The sequence below is a fragment of the Eumetopias jubatus genome, unplaced genomic scaffold (assembly GCF_037043125.1).
Source record: "Eumetopias jubatus isolate StellerSeaLion01/CBP00866 unplaced genomic scaffold, mEumJub1_p1.0 scaffold_16, whole genome shotgun sequence".
NCBI classification, from domain to species: Eukaryota; Metazoa; Chordata; class Mammalia; order Carnivora; family Otariidae; genus Eumetopias; species Eumetopias jubatus.
In genome coordinates this window covers 15,407,173-15,415,197 of record NW_028274822.1, presented here as the reverse complement: position 1 = coordinate 15,415,197, position 8,025 = coordinate 15,407,173, and the positions used below count along the sequence as shown (strand labels likewise).

Here is an 8,025-nt window from a genome sequence, read left to right as displayed (position 1 = left end):
TGCTATTTTTGCAACTTCTTATGAGTCTGCAATTATTTAAAATAAAAAGTTTTTTAAAAAATACCCCCAAATTCGCAGCCTATCTCAAAAAACAGAATTAAAACTGAAATCATTCTCTTCTTCCTTTACCTCTATTATAACATTTTGACGGCCTTATAGTTAGTTTCAAATCCACTGCCTCTCCTGATTTTTAACTCCGAAAGATAGAATCGCATCATATTTATCGTTGCATCCTCCACAGACCTTACAATATTTGCTTCTCTAACCCAGGTTCATGCAGTTAAATTCAACAAACTAGGTTCAAAATGCTGGTTAAAACATTTCCTTACATCTCTTATTTCATCAGGGAAGCCCTGCCTTTCATACTGCCTCCCATTAGTGGCATTGAAAAGGATCTGTATGCAGAACATGTATAGGCATACCATTCACACGCTCATTTTTTCAAGGTGCCTAGGAGTAAAATGTGACTGGGAGTAACACCCACCTGGACACCAAGGACAAAGAGAGTTAATTAACCAGTGATGGCAGAATATAGTACGTAAATAACGGAGCATGACAGAAATAAGGGTTATGTTATATAAACTTTCAGGTCCAGCAATATCCCGTTCTCGATTTGGTTTTCAAATGGAAGACAATTAAAGTACACCTCTATTTGGTTCTGAAGATGCTTTCACTAAAGCTTTTTGAGATCTTGAGACCCCAACATTGGAACAGACATACATGATGGGGATACCTGGAGATTAACACAATAAGGGGCTCCAAAAGGTCATTTCTACCCACTTATGACTTATACTTGTAAAAGCTGTTAGCAGTTGGGATCAGCCATCTGTACCTGCTGAGACAGACAGATATGCCTATATATTTTACAACTCGTTAAATAGAGACCATTGCAAATTATTAAAACATAATTCAGTAAAAATAAAATTGAATTAAACTAAAAAATGAAGTCAAAGGCAACCACTCTTTGAGAACATAGGTAAGCTAATGAAGGAAAAAATAATAGTTGTATCTAGGCTAGAATGCTGCAAAAGCTAATAATAAAATTTTTAGATCATTTTTAACAGATATTTATGCTTGATTTTGCCTCTAGGAATAACTGATGGATGTCTTGAAATATTCAATCATGTATAAATAGACAGAAGAATGTAATTTCTAATGAGCAATCATTTTCTCCAAAACATGTTGGGTATAAATATAAATTCCACTTTGGCAAAAATTTACATTAAAAAATATAAAAAATATTTTACTGTTTATCTACTTTACTTGAATACCAGCTAAATTATAAAATTTGTTTTATAATTTAAAAACTTATGTGATATATGTAACTTTTATAATTTATGTAACAAATTATATTTTAAAGCATATATATAATTTTTGTAATTTTTTAAAAAACACTTTTATATTAGCAGTCTTTCCTTTATTTGCCTTTGATCAAAACATACAGTAGTGAAACTTAGACATATATATAAAAGTTGCTCATCTGACCAATTGGACCAGTGTGACAAATGTGGCCAAAACAATGGATGAATTAAGTTCACTGATTTCTTTACTAATTTGAGCTATTTTGGTGACCTCAATAAAATAAGGAGGTACCATACTGGATATATTAAAACACAAGGTTAATTAGGTTTTTTAAATTAAGATTGATATGAGTCAAACCAGAAAGCTAAAGAACTAAAATAGAATGGCCATTTTTATGTCAATATTAATAGGTAACAGGAGACAAAGCATGATCTCCACTACTGCAAGTACCTGTTTATATGAGTCATTAGTTGTCTAAAAAGCTGTCTTAAAAGTCACAAGCTACATGACTGCTGTAGTAAGCAGGGTAATAGTGCTCTAAAGATGCCCATGCCCTAATCCCCAGAACCTGGGAATATATTATGTTATATGGCAAGGAAGAATTAAAGTTGCAGATAGAAGTGAGGTTGCTAATGAGCTGATGGAAAAATAGAAAGATTATCCAAGATTATCTGGGTGGGCCCAAGGAAATCACCAGGGCCATTGAAAGTGAAAGAGGTAAGCAGAAGAGTTAGCATCAGAGTGAAGTGATGGGAGAAAGATGCAAGCAGTCAAGCCTGGCTTTGAAGACAGAAGAGGCCACAAGCCAAGGAATGCAGGTGGCCTCTGGAAGCTGGAAAAGATAATGTCCTTAGAGCCTCCAGGAGGAACACAGCTATGCTGATACCTTGATTTTAACCCAGTGAGAGCCATTTTAGATTTCTGACTCCAAAACTATAAGATAATAAATATGGTTTGTTTTAAGTTATTAAGTCTGTGGCAATTTGTTACAGTAGCAATGAAAACTAATACAACTACAGTTCCAGTTTCTGGTTCTGCATGTAAGGAGACTCGAAGCTGCCACAGCATCCTAACCAGTAGCAAAAAGCTGAGCAAACCAAAATATCAACAACATTTCCAGGATATGTGAGAGAGGTGAGGGCACATTGCAAACCACTATCCCAGTGATTGGAGAGACCTACAGTAAATATAGAGAATAAGAGTTTACTGAAATAGAGACTGAAAAGTGGAAACTGCCTGCCTCAGGAACCAGTGCTGGTGAAGGAAAACCTGAACCGTAACTGACACGTTGCTGGAAGCTCAGCGTGGACAAGTCTGAGAGTTAGAAACCCTAGGGAGACCTAGTCTTCAGGAGGCCCCACAACTTTGTGAGATTTACCACTAGGAACCTGACCAGGTTCCTACAGTGTCTAATAAAAATGCCCTAGTGCTTCCAGCAGAGGTATTGGGGAAGAGGAGCTATTTTGAAATATGCCAGAGCACTCTGTTCTTCTTCACAAGACCTGTTCTCAGTGGAAACTAGTTAAGCAGAGCCTAATCTGCTGGGATATCATCAGAGCATACCAAAAGACCAAAAAGACAATTTGAAAAGACAGAACAAGCATCAAAACCAGATATGGTAGCGATATTAGAATTATTAGACCAGGACTTTAAAATGCTATGATTAATGTGGTAAGGGCTCTAATGGATAAAGTAGACAGCATGTAAGAACAGATGGGTAAGCAGAAAGATGGAAATCCTAAGAAGGAACAAAAAAGAAATGCTAGGGATCAAAAACACCATAACATAAATAAAGAATGCCTTTAATGGGATTACTAGTAGACTGGACACAGTCTGCACTTAAGGATATTGCAACAAAAATCTCCAAAACTGAAAAGCAAAGAGAACAAAGACTGAAAAAAAAACCCACACCATAACAGAATATCTGAGGACTTTAAGACAGCTACAAAAGACATAACATGTGCATAGTGGGAATATTGGAAGGAGAAGAGAGAGAGAAAGGGGAAGAAGAAATACTGTCCAAAGAATAATGACTGAGAATTACCTCAAATTAATGTCATACATGAAAACACAGATCCAGGAAGCTCAGAGGACACCTAGTAGATTACTGCCCTAAAAACTACACCCAGGCATACCACTTTGAAATGAAAGAGAAAATCTTGAAAGAAGCCATGAGACCTCCTTGCCTACAGAGGAACAAAAATAAGAATTATGTACAACTTCCCCTCAGAAACCATGGAAGCAAGAAGAGAGTAGAGTAGGGGCTGCCTGGGTGGCTCAGTTGGCAAAGCGTCTGACTCATGATTTCAGCTCAGGTCATGACCTCTGGGTCTGGAATCGAGCCCTGTGTCAGGCTCTGTGCTGGTCATGGAACCTGCTTAAGATTCTCTCTCTCCTTCTCTTTCTGCCCCTCGCCCCCTAAAAAAAAAGAGGGGGGAGGGAAATATATACATATAGTACAGGCATGCCTCATTTTATTGTGCTTCATAGATATTGTGGGATTTTTTTTACAAATTGAAGGTTTGTGGCCACCCTGCATAGAGCAAATCTATCGGTGCTATTTTTCCAACAGCATTTGCTCATTTTATGTCTCTGTGTCACATTTTGGTAATTCTTGCAGTATTTCAAACATTTTCATTATTATTTTATTTGTTGTGGTGATCTGTGATCAGTAATCTTTGATGTTACTGTTGCAATTGTTCTGGGGTGCCACCCACCGCGGCCATAGAAGACAGCAAACTTAATCGATAAATGTTACGTGTGTTTTGACTGCTCCAGTGGCTGGTCATCGCCCCATCTCTCTCCCTCTCGTCGGGCCTCCCCATTTGCTGAGACACAAGAATACTAAAATTACACCAATTAATAACTCTGCAATGGCCTCTAAGTGTCCAAGTGAAAGGAAGAACCACACATTTCTCACTTTAAAAGCTAGAGATAATTAAGCTTAGTGAGGAAGGCACGTCAAAAGCTGACACAGGCTGAAAGCTGGGTCTCTTACACCAAAGAGTGAGCCAAAAAAGGGAAAAGTTCTTGAAGGAAATAAAAATGCTACTCCAGTGAACATGTGAATGATAAGAAAGCAGCCTTATTGCTGATATGGAGAAAGTTTTAGTGGTCTGGATAGAAGATCAAACCAGCCACAGCATTCCCTTAAGCCAAAGCCTAACCCAGTGCAAAGACTTAACTCTCTTCAATTCTCTGAAGGCTGACCAGTGAGAAAGCTGCAGAAGAAATTCTGAAGTTAGCAGAGGTTGGTTCATAAGGTTTAAGGAAAAAGGGCATGCTATGACCCCACAGAGGCTTAATCAGCGGATCCTCTCTAGGGGCTAAGAAGGATCTTGTACTCAGCTTTGCAGATTCTTATTTTTTTACATTATGCATCTATCCAGCCTCATGGTCTCAGGATGACCTCTTCCAATAAACTATTAGTCTCCAGATTGTTACAAGTCTTGATGCTTACATACTTTATTTCATTTTTGCAACACTGAGCTATTATTTTGTCTGTTATCATTCATTAATGAAGCATCCATAATTTGTAAAGAATCAAGTCTATAGAGAGATTACATTTACTGTCCAATTATTGCCACAGATTAATATTCCCACTGTTTCATTGTTTCTGCTAAAGTTGAGAGAGTACAACAAATTATATGATGACAGGAGAGTTTCCAAGTGGCTGGTTTTGGTTCATTATTAGTATATTTTCTTTCCTCTTTTTCACTGATAAGTTGATCTACTGGATTCATAGAGGCCTTCATCATAGACTTGCATATACGCAAAATACAAACCTCATCATCTCAGGAAGATTCCTACTCCATTTGCAAGTCATGCTTTTCATCATTTGGATGGCTTCCTTTAGATTCTGCCTTGCCATATATACCCTTTTACCCTCCCATTACACAAGGTAGTTTAAGTTTGTACATCTTAATCAGTATCTGGACAATTTCCATTCATGATGACGATTTCCATGTTCCCCAAATCTTAAGGCCATTTGTTAGTGGCTCAGCCCATCATACAGACCACTACATGTTCTTTGACTATAAATATGGACAGTATTTCACCTTGTGGGACAGACTTGGAGGCTTGTTCAAAAATCCTTCCTCCTTTGAGGTGCCTGGATGGCTCAGTCGGTTGAGCATCTGACTCTTGGTTTTTGGCTCAGGTCCTGATCTCAGGATCATGAGACTGAGCCCACATTGGGCTCCACATTCAGCAGGGAGTCTGCTTCTCTCCCTTTCTGTCTGCCCCTCACCCTGCTTGTGCATTCTCTCTTTCTGAAATAAATAAATAAATCTTTAAAAAAAAATCCTCCCTCCTTTGAAGGGAAGAGACCACTTAGTTATGTGAAGAAGATGATAAGAGAAAAGTGCAATAGCCATTCAGAAAATGGTTGTAAAAATGAAAAATTATTCAATGGAGAGTTTACAAAGACTGAGTAGTTGTTGCCCTATTATTAAATATTATGAAATATTTTTATGTTATGTTATTTTTTAATTTTTAATTTTTTATTGTTATGTTAATCACCATACATTACATCATTAGTTTTTGATGTAGTGTTCCATGATTCATTGTTTGTGCATAACACCCAGTGCCCCACGCAGAATGTGCCCTCTTTAATACCCATCACCAGGCTAACCCATCCCCCCATCCCCCTCCCCTAAAGAACCCCCAGTTTGTCTTTCAGAGTCCATCGTCTCTCATGGTTCATCTCCCCCTCTGAATTACTCCCCTTCATTCTTCCCCTCCTGCTATCTTCTTTTTCTTTTTTCTTAACATATGTTGCATTATTTGTTTCAGAGGTACAGATCTGTGATTCAACAGTCTTGTACAATTCACAGCGCTCACCATAGCACATACCCTCCCCAATGCCTATCACCCAGCCACCCCATCCCTCTCATCCCCCACCACTCCAGCAACACTCAGTTTGTTTCCTGAGATTAAGAATTACTCATATCAGTGAGGTCATATGATACATGTCTTTCTCTGATTGACTTATTTCACTCAGCATAACACCCTCCAGTTCCATCCACGTCGTTGCAAATGGCAAGATCTCATTCCTTTTGATGGCTGCATAATATTCCATTGTGTATATATACCACCTCTTCTTTATCCATTCATCTGTCATTGGACATCTTGGCTCTTTCCACAGTCTGGCTATTGTGGACATTGCTGCTATAAACATCGGGGTGCATGTACCCCTTCGGATCCCTACATTTGTAACTTTGTGGTAAATACCCAGTAGTACAATTGCTGGATCGTAGGGTAGCTCTATTTTCAACTGTTTGAGGAACCTCCATACTGTTTTCCAGAGTGGTTGCACCAGCTTGCATTCCCACCAACAGTGTGGGAGGGTTCCCCTTTCTCCGCATCCCTGCCAACATCTGTCGTTTCCTGACGTGTTAATTTTAGCCATTCTGACGGGTGTGAGGTGGTATCTCACTGAGGTTTTGATTTGGATTTCCCTGATGCCGAGCAATGTTGAACACTTTTTCATGTGTCTGTTGGCCATTTGGATGTCTTCTTTGGAAAAATGTCTGTTCATGTCTTCTGCCCATTTCTTGATTGGATAATTTGTTCTTTGGGTGTTGAGTTTGATAAGTTCTTTATAGATTTTGGATACTAGCCCTTTATCTGATATGTCATTTGCAAATCTCTTCTCCCATTCTGTCGGTTGTCTTTTGGTTTTGTGGACTGTTTCTTTTGCTGTGCAAAAGCTTTTTATCTTGATGAAATCCCAATAGTTCATTTTTGCCCTTGCTTCCCTTGCCTTTGGCGATGTTTCTAGGAAGAAGTTGCTGCGGCTGAGGTCAAAGAGGTTGCTACCTGTGTTCTCCTTTAGGATTTTGATGGGCTCCTGTCTCACATTTAGGTCTTTCAACCATTTGGAGTCTATTTTTGTGTGTGGTGTAAGGAAATGGTCCAGTTTCATTCTTCTGCATATGGCTGTCCAATTTTCCCAACACCATTTGTTGAAAAGACTGTCTTTTTTTCCATCGGATATTCTTTCCTGCTTAGTCGAAGATGAGTTGAGGGTCCACTTCTGGGCTCTCGATTCTGTTCCATTGATCTATGTGTCTGTTTTTGTGCCAGTACCATACTGTCTTGATGATGACAGCTTTGTAATAGAGCTGGAAGTCCGGAACTGTGATGCCGCCAGCTTTGCTTTTCTTTTTCAACATTCCTCTGGCTCTTTGGGGTCTCTTCTGGTTCCATACAAATTTTAGGATTATTTGTTCCATTTCTTTGAAAAAAGTGCATGGTATTTTGATGGGGATTGCATTGAATGGGTAGATTGCTCTAGGTAGCATTGACATCTTCACAATGTTTGTTCTTCCAATCCATGAGCATGGAACGTTTTTCCATTTCTTTGTGTCTTCTTCAATTTCGTTCATGAGTATTTTAGAGTTTTCTGAGTACAGATCCTTTCCCTCTTTGGTTAACTTTATTCCTGGGTATCTTATGGTTTTGGGTGCAATTGTAAATGGGATCGACTCCTTGATTTGTCTCTCTTCTGTCTTGTTGTTGGTGTATAGGAATGCCACTGATTTCTGTGCATTGATTTTATATCCTGCTACTTGACTGAATTCCTGTTCTAACAAGTTCTAGCTTGATTCTAGATCAGTAGATCCCTTCAAAAACAGTAGATCCTGTTCTACTGAGTTCTAGCAGTTTTGGGGTGGAGTCTTTTGGGTTTCCCACATACAGTACCATATCATCTGCAAAGAG

The 8,025-nt window shown here is 38.7% G+C and overlaps 1 pseudogene; it reads left to right on the top strand.

The window, feature by feature from the left end:
* Positions 1-2,299: 2,299 nt before the first annotated feature.
* On the top strand, positions 2,300-5,738 carry LOC114208901 (lathosterol oxidase pseudogene; annotated as a pseudogene).
* The last annotated feature ends 2,287 nt before the right edge of the window (positions 5,739-8,025 follow it).